This window comes from Eucyclogobius newberryi, unplaced genomic scaffold, assembly GCF_026437365.1.
Source record: "Eucyclogobius newberryi isolate DKJ021-1_F unplaced genomic scaffold, fEucNew1.0.hap1 SCAF_537, whole genome shotgun sequence".
NCBI lineage: Eukaryota > Metazoa > Chordata > Actinopteri > Gobiiformes > Gobiidae > Eucyclogobius > Eucyclogobius newberryi.
Genome location: NW_027316209.1, coordinates 10632 through 25830, shown reverse-complemented (window position 1 = coordinate 25830; position 15199 = coordinate 10632).

The window sequence follows — 15199 nt, the reverse complement described above, 5'->3', positions numbered from 1 at the left end:
CCTGCGTCTTCCCGGGGCCTCTTCCCGGCGGGACATGCCTGAAACACCTCCCCAGGGAGGAGCCCAGGAGGCTCCGGAACAGATGCCCGAGCCACCTCAGGAGGAGCAGCGGCTCTACTCCGAGCTCCTCCAGTGTGACTCCTCCCCCTATCTCTAAGGGAGCGTCCAGCCCCCGGCGGAGGAAACTCATTTCGACCGCTTGTATCCTCGATCTTGTTCTTTGGGTCATCAAAGCTCCTGACCATAGGTGAGGTCAGAACGTGAAGTGACCGATAAATCCAGAGCTTTGTCTTTGGACTCAGTCCAACTGTCAATCACACGCTCCATCAAGACCCCGAGATACTTGAACTCCTCCACTTGGGACAAGGACCCCCCACCCACCTGGAGAGGACAAGGACCCCCACCCACCTGGAGAGGACAAGGACCCCCCACCCACCTGGAGAGGACAAGGACCCCCCACCCACCTGGAGAGGACAAGGACCCCCCACCCACCTGGAGAGGACAAGGACCCCCCACCCACCTGGAGAGGACAAGGACCCCCCACCCACCTGGAGAGGACAAGGACCCCCCACCCACCTGGAGAGGACAAGACACCTTTTTCCGGTTGAGAACCATGACCTCGGATTTGGAGCTGGTTCTCATCCCAGACGCTTCCCTCTCGTCCCAGTGCAGCTGCAGGTCCAGGTTTGATGGAGCCTCAGGACAACATCGTCTGTAAACAGCAGAGATGAGATCCTGTGGTCCCCAAACCGGACGCCCTCCGACCCCTGACCACACCCCCTGACCCCTGACCACACCCCCTGACCATACCCTCTGACCCGTGACCACACCCTCCGACCCCTGACCACACCCTCCGACCCCTGACCACACCCTCCGACCCCTGACCACATCCTCCGACCCCTGACCACATCCTCTGACCCCTGACCACACCCTCCGACCCCTGACCACATCCTCCGACCCCTGACCACACCCTCTGACCCCTGACCACACCCTCTGACCCCTGACCACACCCTCTGACCCCTGACCACAACCTCTGACTACACCTCGAAATTCTGTCCATAAAAACTATGAACAGAACCGGTGACAAAGCGCAGCCCTGAGGAGTCCCTCACTGGGAACAGGTCTGACTTACTGCAGTGACCACAGCTCCTGCTCCTGTCAGACAGGGACAGCCCTGAGCAAAGGGCCCCGGACCCCGTACTCCCTGCACCCCCCAAAGGACACCCCGAGGGACACGGTCCAAAACCTTCTCCAGATCCACAAAGCACATGTGACTGTGCAAACTCCCATGAGCCCTGGCGCCCCCTGGTGGAGAGTCTAGAGCTGGTCCAGTGTTGCACCACCAGGACCTAAACCTGCTCCTCCTGAATCTGAGGTTCTATGGGTCAGATTCTCCTCCAGGACCTGGAATAGACCTTATGGGAGTCTGAGGAGTGTGGTCCTCTGTAGGTGGGACACACCCTCTGCTCCTCCTTCTTGAACAGAGGGACCACCACCCCGGTCTGCCAGAGACACTGTCCCCGACCGCCACGCCCTGTTCTAGAGACGTGTCAGAGACAGTCCTACAACATCCAGAGACTTTAGGTCCTCAGGAGCCACTGAGGAGCCAACAACCTCAGTGACTTCAGCTCGGGTGATGGACGAGTCTCTGCTTCCCCTTCAGAAGAAGTGACAGTGGGATTAAACAGCTCTCAACCAAGCCACTCCCCCAACTACACGCCAAACCCCACCCCTTACCCTCGCCCCACAACCCCAAAAAACGCACCATCACCTACCGCAATATCAAGTCAGTCAACCCCCTCACGCTCTCCCAGCTCATATCCTCTGCTTTCCCCCCTCTTCCCCCGACGACTATGCTGTCATGCTCAACACCACCCTCTCCGACTCCCTTGACTCCCTAGCCCCCTGGAAAACCTCCTCCGTCTCATACATCAACCCCGCCCCCTGGTACACCCCTGAACTCCGCACCATGAAGCAGACTGGCCGCCGACTCCAACAACTCCTCAAAGGAACCCCTCTCCCTGACCACTCACCCCTCCCTCCCCTCACCACCTTCTCCTCTGTTAACTCCCCTCATCTCCTCCTCTCTCGACCTCCTCCCAAAGACCCTAACCAAGGCTTGCCTCCTGCTCTCATCCCCAATCTCACCGCCCTCTTCCACCAGTCTCTATCCCTCGACCATGTTCCTTCCATTTACAAACTGGCCTCCATCACCCCCATCCTCAAAAACCTCACCCTCGACCCCGCCAACCTCTCCAACTACCGCCCCTTCTCCACACCCACCTCCATTCAACATCCTGTCACTACTGGACCTCAACATCCTGTCACTACTGGACCTCAACATCCTGTCACTACTGGACCTCAACATCCTGTCACTACTGGACCTCAACATCCTGTCACTACTGGACCTCAACATCCTGTCACTACTGGACCTCAACATCCTGTCACTACTGGACCTCAACATCCTGTTACTACTGGACCTCAACATCCTGTCACTACTGGACCTCAACATCCTGTCACTACTGGACCTCAACATCCTGTCACTACTGGACCTCAACATCCTGTTACTACTGGACCTCAACATCCTGTCACTACTGGACCTCAACATCCTGTTACTACTGGACCTCAACATCCTGTCACTACTGGACCTCAACATCCTGTCACTACTGAACCTCAACATCCTGTTACTACTGGACCTCAACATCCTGTCACTACTGGACCTCAACATCCTGTTACTACTGGACCTCAACATCCTGTCACTACTGGACCTCAACATCCTGTCACTACTGGACCTCAACATCCTGTCACTACTGGACCTCAACATCCTGTCACTACTGGACCTCAACATCCTGTCACTACTGGACCTCAACATCCTGTCACTACTGAACCTCAACATCCTGTCACTACTGGACCTCAACATCCTGTCACTACTGGACCTCAACATCCTGTCACTACTGAACCTCAACATCCTGTCACTACTGGACCTCAACATCCTGTCACTACTGGACCTCAACATCCTGTCACTACTGGACCTCAACATCCTGTCACTACTGGACCTCAGCGCAGCCTTTGACACTATAAACCATTCCATCCTCCTACAAAGGCTGCGGTAACTGGGTGTTGAGGGCCCTGCACTTGACTGGCTCCCTCTCCGGTCACTCATGCACCCTCTCCCCAGTAACACAGGGGTCCCCCAGGGCTCAGTCCTCGGCCCCCTCCTCTTCATCTGCTGCCTCTTCCCCATTGGTCACATCCTCCACCAACTCAACCTGGACTTCCACTGCTGACAACGCCCAGATCTACGTCACCACCCAACACACCCTCCCCCACACCCTCAAACGTCACACGGGTCAAACGTCACATGATGGGTCAAACGTCACACTGGGGTCAAACGTTATTAGCCGCTGACGATGGACTGGTCTCAATCCTGGTTCTGTTGGACCTCAGCGCAGCGTTTGACCATCGACCACAACATTCTACTGCAGAGGTTAGAATGTGATGTAGGTGTTGGAGGAACAGCCCTCAGCTGGTTTAAATCCTATTTATCTGATAGGTTCCAATTTGTTCATGTAAACCAGAGCTCCTCACCAAGCTCTAAAGTAATTTACGGTGTGCCACAGGGTTCGGTACTCGGTCCAATTCTGTTTACTCTTTATATGCTGCCATTAGGCAACATTATCAGAAAGCATGACATTAACTTCCACTGCTCTGCAGACGACACTCAGCTGTATTTATCAATGAAACCTGATCAGAGCGATCAAGGAGACAGACTTAGTACTTGTGTGAAGGAGATAAAAACCTGGATGACACTAAACTACCTGCTTCTTAACCCTGAACAAACCGAGGTCATTGTGCTGGTCCTAAGCATCTACGAGACTCTCTATCTGAGCAGATAGTCACACTGGACAATGTCAGTGTAGCCTCCAGTTCTACTGTAAGAAACCTCAGAGTCTTATTGGACCAGGAGCTCTCATTTAAAGCTCATATAAATCACATCAGTAAAACAGACTCTTTCCATTTGCGCAACAAGAGCCAAAATCAGAAGAATTCGGCCTAAAAGTGAAGCTGAAACGTCTCCTGCATTTGTAACGTCTCGATTCTCCTGTAACTCCTGCTCACAGCAGGTCCTAAAAGCTCCATAAAAAGCTTTAACTGGTTCAAAATGCAGCAGCAAGATTACAAACAGGAACAAAAAGAAGAGAGCACATTACGCCGGTGCTGGAGTCTCTTCACTGGCTCCTGTCCTGTTTAGAATCAAATTCAAAATTCTATTCTTGACCTACAAAGCCATAAATGACATGGCCCCATCCTACCTCAAAGATGCTATAGAACCATATCATCCAAACAGAGCTCTTCACTCTCAGAATGCTGGCCTTCTGGTGCCAAGAGTCTCTAAAAGTACTGTAGGAGGTAGAGCCTTCTGGTGGTGCCAAGAGTCTCTAAAAGTACTGTAGGAGGTAGAGCCTTCTGGTGGTGCCAAGAGTCTCTAAAAGTACTGTAGGAGGTAGAGCGTTTAGCTACCAAGCTCCTGTGTTATGGAATCAGCGCCGGCCCATGTTAAATCTGCTGACACAGTCTCTTCATTTAAGTCCAGGCTTAAAACGTTCCTCTTTGAAATCGCTTATGGTCAGAGTAGTTAGGAACAGAAACATAAACCCACAGCTTCAGCTCCGCTGCCCTAGGAGTAACTGTGCTGGGGGAAGTATGACAGCTTGAGCACTATCCTCTTCTTCTTCTGACTACTTATGCTATCAAACAATATTTATTTTTTGATTCCACTTGCAAACTGTTCACCGCCTTCTTTTTCTTTGTCTCACTCCTGAGGACCTGTGGACCCAGATGTCCCTCTCCTGGTGAAGTGTCCCTGCCCTGTGTGGACGGTCCCTCATCTGCCTGAAGAGTGGGTCCAGCTCCAGTCTCCTTGTGTCCGTCTGTGTGAGTCACATCCTCCTTCACTGGAACTAACACAGGTTTATACTTTGTCCCAAAGAGGTTTTTTTTTGTAGTTTTTCCTGCAGAAGGAGGAGCTAAGGACAGAGGACCTGGGACATCGTCCCTCGCCACCACAGACATTGTTGATTCATTTCTCCCTGTGGCCCTCAGAGGAAACTGTTGTTGTGATTTTGGGCCTTACAAAAATAAATTGATTTGATTTGATTTGAAACGTCACATGATGGGTCAAACGTCACATGTTTGGTCAAACGTCACATGTTTGGTCAAACGTCACACGGGTCAAACGTCACATGTTTGGTCAAACGTCACACGGGTCAAACGTCACATGTTTGGTCAAACGTCACACGGGTCAAACGTCACATGATGGGTCAAACGCCTCCTGGTGCTTCCCATTAAAAACAGAACGGATCTTGACGTAGATCTTCTGCTCTGGAGCCGAGTCATTAACATTCAAAATGCAGCGTCTCGGATCCGAACAGAAAAGTTTTTATCCAGGAAGTGTGAAATCTGTGTGGCGCGGATCAGGAAGGAACAAAGGTCAAAGGTCAGAGAAAAAACAGGAAACTAAATGGAGACAAAAAACACGGGGAAAAGGGAATTTTTCTGTGGAAATGTGAAACAAGCAAACAATTTATGCCTTCAAACAGTCCTGGTTTAGACCTGGATTAGTCCTGGTTTAGACCTGGTTTGGACCTGGTTTAGACCTGGTTTAGTCTTGGTTTAGACCTGGTTTAGTCCTGGTTTAGTCCTGGATTAGTCCTGGTTTAGACCTGGTTTAGTCCTGGTTTAGTCCTGGTTTAGTCCTGGATTAGTCCTGGATTAGACCTGGTTTAGTCCTGGTTTAGTCCTGGTTTAGACCTGGTTTAGACCTGGTTTAGACCTGGTTTAGACCTGGATTAGTCCTGCTTTAGTCCTGCTTTAGTCCTGGTTTAGTCCTGGTTTAGTCCTGGATTAGTCCTGGATTAGTCCTGGATTAGACCTGGTTTAGTTTTGGTTTAGTCCTGGTTTAGTCCTGGTTTAGTCCTGGTTTAGACCTGGTTTAGTCCTGGATTAGTCCTGGATTAGTCCTGGATTAGTCCTGGATTAGTCCTGGATTAGTCCTGGATTAGACCTGGTTTAGTCCTGGTTTAGTCCTGGTTTAGTCCTGGTTTAGTCCTGGTTTAGACCTGGTTTAGTCCTGGTTTAGTCCTGGATTAGTCCTGGTTTAGTCCTGGATTAGTCCTGGATTAGTCCTGGATTAGTCCTGGATTAGTCCTGATTGACACACCTGCACCTCCTGCTGATGGTCGTTCTTCTCCTTCTCGGACCCTCACAAAGTGTTTATGTTGGATGAGCCAATCAGAAATCAGAATGACAGAGTTTAAGAGAATAAATAATTTAATAATAAAGTAGTGTTCATGATTCAGAGGAATATCTTTGCTATAATACAACCGTAGTAACACGATCATGTTACCGTAGTAACACGGTCATGTTACCGTAGTAACACGGTCATGTTACCGTAGTAACACGATCATGTTACCGTAGTAACACGATCATGTTACCGTAGTAACACGGTCATGTTACCGTAGTAACACGGTCATGTTACCGTAGTAACACGGTCATGTTACCGTAGTAACACGATCATGTTACCGTAGTAACACGGTCATGTTACCGTAGTAACACGGTCATGTTACCGTAGTAACACGATCATGTTACCGTAGTAACACGATCATGTTACCGTAGTAACACGGTCATGTTACCGTAGTAACACGGTCATGTTACCGTAGTAACACGGTCATGTTACCGTAGTAACACGATCATGTTACCGTAGTAACACGGTCATGTTACCGTAGTAACACGGTCATGTTACCGTAGTAACACGGTCATGTTACCGTAGTAACACGATCATGTTACCGTAGTAACACGATCATGTTACCGTAGTAACACGGTCATGTTACCGTAGTAACACGGTCATGTTACCGTAGTAACACAGTCATGTTACCGTAGTAACAGTCATGTTACCGTAGTAACACGGTCATGTTACCGTAGTAACACAGTCATGTTACCGTAGTAACAGTCATGTTACCGTAGTAACACGGTCATGTTACCGTAGTAACACAGTCATGTTACCGTAGTAACAGTCATGTTACCGTAGTAACACGATCATGTTACCGTAGTAACACGGTCATGTTACCGTAGTAACACGATCATGTTACCGTAGTAACACGATCATGTTACCGTAGTAACACGATCATGTTACCGTAGTAACACGATCATGTTACAGATACAGTCATTGCACATTTCAATCTGGGAACGTCGAGTTCAGACGACAAAAGCTCCATCAGAAGCTCTGAAACACATATTTACAGTTAGTGTAATTTTGTACAAAAAGTCACAAGAAAAAACATTTTCCTGAGAACTCTAAGGACAGGAGGAGGTCTAAGGACAGGAGGAGGCTCTAAGGACAGGAGGAGGCTCTAAGGACAGGAGGAGGCTCTAAGGACAGGAGGAGGCTGTAAGGACAGGAGGAGGCTCTAAGGACAGGAGGAGGCTCTAAGGACAGGAGGAGGCTCTAAGGACCTCCTCCTGTCCTCTCTAAGGACAGGAGGAGGCTCTTCCTTAGAGCCTCCCCCTGTCCTTGGAGGCTCTAAGGACAGGAGGAGGCTCTAAGGACAGGAGGAGGCTCTAAGGACAGGAGGAGGTCTAAGGACAGGAGGAGGTCTAAGGACAGGAGGAGGCTCTAAGGACAGGAGGAGGCTCTAAGGACAGGAGGAGGCTCTAAGGACCTCCTCCTGTCCTCTCTAAGGACAGGAGGAGGCTCTTCCTTAGAGCCTCCCCCTGTCCTTGGAGGCTCTAAGGACAGGAGGAGGCTCTAAGGACAGGAGGAGGTCTAAGGACAGGAGGAGGCTCTAAGGACAGGAGGAGGCTCTAAGGACCTCCTCCTGTCCTCTCTAAGGACAGGAGGAGGCTCTTCCTTAGAGCCTCCCCCTGTCCTTGGAGGCTCTAAGGACAGGAGGAGGCTCTAAGGACAGGAGGAGGTCTAAGGACAGGAGGAGGCTCTAAGGACAGGAGGAGGCTCTAAGGACCTCCTCCTGTCCTCTCTAAGGACAGGAGGAGGCTCTTCCTTAGAGCCTCCCCCTGTCCTTGGAGGCTCTAAGGACAGGAGGAGGCTCTAAGGACAGGAGGAGGTCTAAGGACAGGAGGAGGCTCTAAGGACAGGAGGAGGCTCTAAGGACAGGAGGAGGCTCTAAGGACAGGAGGAGGCTCTAAGGACAGGAGGAGGTCTAAGGACAGGAGGAGGTCTAAGGACAGGAGGAGGTCTAAGGACAGGAGGAGGTCTAAGGACAGGAGGAGGTCTAAGGACAGGAGGAGGTCTAAGGACAGGAGGAGGTCTAAGGACAGAAGGAGGTCTAAGGACAGGGGGCGCAGTTATTTTAATCCAATTATATATGCTAAGAAAGATCCTTCATCTTTTGTAAAAGACTTTTATAAATGTATTTTTTCTCTGGTGTTTGTTCTGGACGATCCGTGACACAGAAGTCCAATAACTGACCGCTCGGGTTCAGATCGGGGCTCCTCCCCTCTCCAGGTTCAAGTGGAAGGTCCATCAGGTCACGTGGCACCAGCACACAGGAGGTCAATGATCCACTTTGTTGTCGTGTCATCTGACCTCTGACCTCTGACCTCTGACCCCGTGTCTTGGACACTCGGGTGAAGAGAGGGGCGGAGCTGTAGAGCACCACCTGGTGGTGAGTTGGATCCTCTGGCGGAGGAGGAAGCCGGACCGACTTGGCCCAAGTGCATTGTGGGAGTCTGTTGGGAACGTCTTGTGGAGTCTCTGTCAGGAGGGTCTTCACCTCACACCTCCAGGAGAGCTCCTCCCATGTCCCGGGGGACGCTGGGGACATTGAGTCTGAGTGGACCATGTTTTCCGCCTCCATTGTCGATGCGGCTGCTCAGAGCTGTGGTCACATGGTCTCAGGTGCCTGTCGTGGTGGCAACACCTGAACCCGGTGGTGGACACCGGAAGTAAGGGTCAGGCTGAAGAAGGAGGTCTACAGGCCACTCTGACCTGTGGGTCTCCTGAGGTCATCGACAGGTATCAGGCCAAGCGAGCCGCAGCTCGTGCTGTGCAGGGGGAAAAACCCGGGGCTGGGAGGAGTTTGGGGAGGAGTTTGGGGAGGAGTTTGGGGAGGAGTTTGGGGAGGAGTTTGGGGAGGAGTTTGGGGAGGAGTTTGGGGAGGCCATGGAGGAGAACTATCGGTCGGCCCCAAAGAAATTCTGTCAAACCGTCCGGTGCCTCAGGAGGAGGAAGCAGTGCTTCACCAACACTGTTTACGGTGCAGGTGGAGACCTGCTGACCTCTGACCTCTGACCTGGACTGAGGATGTGGTCAGACGGTGGAAGGACTTTGAGGACCTCTTTAATCCCACTGTCATGTCTTCTGAAGAGGAAGCAGAGACTGAGGACTCAGAGACTCGTCCATCACCCGAGCTGAAGTCACTGAGGTTGTTGGCTCCTCAGTGGCTCCTCGGTGGCTCCTCGGTGGCTCCTCGGTGGCTCCTCGGTGGCTCCTCGGTGGCTCCTCGGTGGCTCCTCGGTGGCTCCGGGATGAGATCCTGAGGACCTAAAGTCTCTGGATGTTGTAGGACTGTCTCTGACACGTCTCTAGAACAGGGCGTGGCGGTCGGGGACAGTGTCTCTGGCAGACCGGGGTGGTGGTCCCTCTGTTCAAGAAGGAGGAGCAGAGGGTGTGTCCCACCTACAGAGGACCACACTCCTCAGACTCCCATAAGGTCTATTCCAGGTCCTGGAGGAGAATCTGACCCATAGAACCTCAGATTCAGGAGGAGCAGGTTTAGGTCCTGGTGGTGCAACACTGGACCAGCTCTAGACTCTCCACCAGGGGGCGCCAGGGCTCATGGGAGTTTGCACAGTCACATGTGCTTTGTGGATCTGGAGAAGGTTTTGGACCGTGTCCCTCGGGGTGTCCTTTGGGGGGTGCAGGGAGTACGGGGTCCGGGGCCCTTTGCTCAGGGCTGTCCCTGTCTGACAGGAGCAGGAGCTGTGGTCACTGCAGTAAGTCAGACCTGTTCCCAGTGAGGGACTCCTCAGGGCTGCGCTTTGTCACCGGTTCTGTTCATAGTTTTTATGGACAGAATTTCGAGGTGTAGTCAGAGGTTGTGGTCAGGGGTCAGAGGGTGTGGTCAGGGGTCAGAGGGTGTGGTCAGGGGTCAGAGGGTGTGGTCAGGGGTCAGAGGATGTGGTCAGGGGTCGGAGGGTGTGGTCAGGGGTCGGAGGGTGTGGTCAGGGGTCAGAGGGTGTGGTCAGGGGTCAGAGGGTGTGGTCAGGGGTCAGAGGGTATGGTCAGGGGTCAGAGGGTGTGGTCAGGGGTCAGAGGGTGTGGTCAGGGGTCAGAGGGTATGGTCAGGGGTCAGAGGGTGTGGTCAGGGGTCAGAGGGTGTGGTCAGGGGTCAGAGGGTGTGGTCAGAGGCCTCCAAATCCGAGGCCATGTTTCTCAACTGGAAAAAGGTGTCTTGTCCTCTCCAGGTGGGTGGGGGGTCCTTGTCCTCTCCAGGTGGGTGGGGGGTCCTTGTCCTCTCCAGGTGGGTGGGGGGTCCTTGTCCTCTCCAGGTGGGTGGGGGGTCCTTGTCCTCTCCAGGTGGGTGGGGGGTCCTTGTCCTCTCCAGGTGGGTGGGGGGCCCTTGTCCTCTCCAGGTGGGTGGGGGGTCCTTGTCCTCTCCAGGTGGGTGGGGGGTCCTTGTCCTCTCCAGGTGGGTGGGGGGTCCTTGTCCCAAGTGGAGGAGTTCAAGTATCTCGGGGTCTTGATGGAGCGTGTGATTGACAGTTGGACTGAGTCCAAAGACAAAGCTCTGGATTTATCGGTCACTTCACGTTCTGACCTCACCTATGGTCAGGAGCTTTGATGACCCAAAGAACAAGATCGAGGATACAAGCGGTCAAAATGAGTTTCCTCCGCCGGGGGCTGGACGCTCCCTTAGAGATAGGGGGAGGAGCTCGGCCACACGGGGGGAGCTCGGAGTAGAGCCGCTGCTCCTCCTGGGCGCCTGTTTCGAGCATGTCTCACCGGGAAGAGGCCCCGGGGAAGACCCAGGACACGCTGGAGGGACTATGTCTCTCTGGCCTGGGAACGCTTCGGGATCCCCCGGAGGAGCTGGAAGAAGTGTCTGGGGAGAAGGAAGTCTGGGAGTCCCTGCTTTGACTGCTGCCCCCGTGACCCCGCCCCGGATAAAGAGGAAGAAGAAGATGGATTTTTCTCTGGTTTTGAAGAACAGGCCAATTCCCGAAAACAGTTGAAGGACTTTAAAACACATCAGCACCTGATGATGTCACAAGGTGTAATATTTACAGACCTGAGAGAGCTCAGGGAAGAGCTCCTGCACCACCATATCCAACAGCACGAACGCCATCTGCACCAAAGCAACAAGAGCAACATGAAGAACAAGCAAAAAGATCGCTTTGTTGTTTGTTTCATACCTGTTTGTTTGTTTGTTTGTTTGCTTGTTTCATACCCGTTTGTTTGTTTGTTTCATACCCGTTTGTTTGTCTGCTTGTTTCATACCCGTTTGTTTGTTTGTTTCATACCTGTTTGTTTCATACCTGTTTGTTTGTTTGGTTGTTTTGCTTGTTTCATACTCGTTTGTTTGTTTGTTTGTTTCATACCTGTTTGTTTGTCTGCTTGTTTCATACCCGTTTGTTTGTTTGTTTGTTTCAGACCTGTTTGTTTGTTTCATACCCGTTTGTTTGTTTGTTTCAGTCCTGTTTGTTTGTTTGTTTGTTTCATACCCGTTTGTTTGTTTCAGACCCGTTTGTTTCAGACCTGTTTGTTTTTTTCAGACCTGTTTGTTTGTTTGTTTGTTTGTTTCATACCCGTTTGTTTGTTTGCTTGTTTCATACCCGTTTGTTTGTTTGTTTCATACCTGTTTGTTTCATACCCGTTTGTTTGTTTGTTTGTTTCATACCTGTTTGTTTCATACCTGTTTGTTTGTTTGTTTGCTTGTTTCATACCCGTTTGTTTGTTTGTTTGTTTCATACCTGTTTGTTTGTCTGCTTGTTTCATACCCGTTTGTTTGTTTGTTTGTTTCATACCTGTTTGTTTGTTTGCTTGTTTCATACCCGTTTGTTTGTTTGTTTCATACCTGTTTGTTTGTTTCATACCTGTTTGTTTGTTTCATACCCGTTTGTTTGTTTCATACCCGTTTGTTTGTTTGTTTCAGTCCTGTTTGTTTGTTTGTTTCATACCTGTTTGTTTGTCTGTTTCATACCCGTTTGTTTGTTTGTTTCAGACCCGTTTGTTTGTTTGTTTCAGACCTGTTTGTTTGTTTCAGACCTGTTTGTTTGTTTCATACCTGTTTGTTTGTTTCATACCTGTTTGTTTGTTTCATACCCGTTTGTTTGTTTGTTTGTTTCAGTCCTGTTTGTTTGTTTGTCTGTTTCAGTCCTGTTTGTTTGTTTCAGACCTGTTTGTTTGTTTCATACCTGTTTGTTTGTTTCATACCTGTTTGTTTGTTTCATACCTGTTTGTTTGTTTCATACCCGTTTGTTTGTTTGTTTCAGACCTGTTTGTTTGTTTGTTTGTTTCAGACCTGTTTGTTTGTTTGTTTCAGACCTGTTTGTTTGTTTCAGTCCTGTTTGTTTGTTTGTTTTTCATACCTGTTTGTTTGTTTGTTTCAGACCTGTTTGTTTGTTTCAGACCCGTTTGTTTGTTTGTTTCAGACCCGTTTGTTTGTTTGTTTCAGACCTGTTTGTTTCAGACCTGTTTGTTTGTTTGTTTGTTTCAGACCTGTTTGTTTGTTTCAGACCTGTTTGTTTGTTTCAGACCTGTTTGTTTGTTTGTTTGTTTGTTTGTTTCAGACCTGTTTGTTTGTTTGTTTCAGACCTGTTTGTTTGTTTCATACCTGTTTGTTTGTTTGTTTGTTTCATACTTGTTTGTTTGTTTGTTTGTTTCAGACCTGTTTGTTTGTTTGTTTCAGACCTGTTTGTTTGTTTGTTTGTTTGTTTGTTTCAGACCTGTTTGTTTGTTTGTTTCAGTCCTGTTTGTTTGTTTGTTTGTTTCATACCTGTTTGTTTGTCTGTTTCATACCCGTTTGTTTGTTTGTTTCAGACCTGTTTGTTTGTTTGTTTCAGACCTGTTTGTTTGTTTGTTTCAGACCTGTTTGTTTGTTTCAGACCTGTTTGTTTGTTTCAGACCTGTTTGTTTGTTTGTTTGTTTGTTTCAGACCTGTTTGTTTGTTTGTTTGTTTGTTTCAGACCTGTTTGTTTGTTTGTTTGTTTGTTTCATACCTGTTTGTTTGTTTGTTTGCTTGTTTCATACCCGTTTGTTTGTTTGTTTGTTTCATACCTGTTTGTTTGTCTGCTTGTTTCATACCCGTTTGTTTGTTTGCTTGTTTCATACCTGTTTGTTTGTTTGCTTGTTTCATACCCGTTTGTTTGTTTGTTTCATACCTGTTTGTTTGTTTCATACCTGTTTGTTTGTTTCATACCTGTTTGTTTGTTTCATACCCGTTTGTTTGTTTCATACCCGTTTGTTTGTTTGTTTCAGTCCTGTTTGTTTGTTTGTTTCATACCTGTTTGTTTGTCTGTTTCATACCCGTTTGTTTGTTTCAGACCTGTTTGTTTGTTTCAGACCTGTTTGTTTGTTTCATACCTGTTTGTTTGTTTCATACCTGTTTGTTTGTTTCATACCTGTTTGTTTGTTTCATACCCGTTTGTTTGTTTGTTTGTTTCAGTCCTGTTTGTTTGTTTGTCTGTTTCAGTCCTGTTTGTTTGTTTCAGACCTGTTTGTTTGTTTCATACCTGTTTGTTTGTTTCATACCTGTTTGTTTGTTTCATACCTGTTTGTTTGTTTCATACCTGTTTGTTTGTTTCATACCCGTTTGTTTGTTTGTTTCAGACCTGTTTGTTTGTTTGTTTGTTTCAGACCTGTTTGTTTGTTTGTTTCAGACCTGTTTGTTTGTTTCAGTCCTGTTTGTTTGTTTGTTTTTCATACCTGTTTGTTTGTTTGTTTCAGACCTGTTTGTTTGTTTCAGACCCGTTTGTTTGTTTGTTTCAGACCCGTTTGTTTGTTTGTTTCAGACCTGTTTGTTTCAGACCTGTTTGTTTGTTTGTTTGTTTCAGACCTGTTTGTTTGTTTCAGACCTGTTTGTTTGTTTCAGACCTGTTTGTTTGTTTGTTTGTTTGTTTGTTTCAGACCTGTTTGTTTGTTTGTTTCAGACCTGTTTGTTTGTTTCATACCTGTTTGTTTGTTTGTTTGTTTCATACTTGTTTGTTTGTTTGTTTGTTTCAGACCTGTTTGTTTGTTTGTTTCAGACCTGTTTGTTTGTTTGTTTGTTTGTTTGTTTCAGACCTGTTTGTTTGTTTGTTTCAGTCCTGTTTGTTTGTTTGTTTGTTTCATACCTGTTTGTTTGTCTGTTTCATACCCGTTTGTTTGTTTCAGACCTGTTTGTTTGTTTGTTTCAGACCTGTTTGTTTGTTTGTTTCAGACCTGTTTGTTTGTTTCAGACCTGTTTGTTTGTTTCAGACCTGTTTGTTTGTTTGTTTGTTTGTTTCAGACCTGTTTGTTTGTTTGTTTGTTTGTTTCAGACCTGTTTGTTTGTTTGTTTGTTTGTTTCAGACCTGTTTGTTTGTTTCAGACCTGTTTGTTTGTTTCAGACCTGTTTGTTTGTTTGTTTGTTTCAGACCTGTTTGTTTGTTTGTTTGTTTCAGACCTGTTTGTTTGTTTGTTTGTTTCAGACCTGTTTGTTTGTTTGTTTGTTTCAGACCTGTTTGTTTGTTTGTTTGTTTCAGACCTGTTTGTTTGTTTGTTTGTTTCAGACCTGTTTGTTTGTTTGTTTCAGACCTGTTTGTTTGTTTGTTTCAGACCTGTTTGTTTGTTTGTTTGTTTGTTTGTTTCAGACCTGTTTGTTTGTTTGTTTGTTTGTTTCAGACCTGTTTGTTTGTTTGTTTGTTTCAGACCTGTTTGTTTGTTTGTTTGTTTCAGACCTGTTTGTTTGTTTGTTTCAGACCTGTTTGTTTGTTTCAGACCTGTTTGTTTGTTTCAGACCTGTTTGTTTGTTTCAGACCTGTTTGTTTGTTTGTTTCAGACCTGTTTGTTTGTTTGTTTCAGACCTGTTTGTTTGTTTCAGACCTGTTTGTTTGTTTCAGACCTGTTTGTTTGTTTGTTTGTTTCAGACCTGTTTGTTTGTTTCAGACCTGTTTGTTTGTTTCAGACCTGTTTGTTTGTTTGTTTCAGACCTGTTTGTTTGTT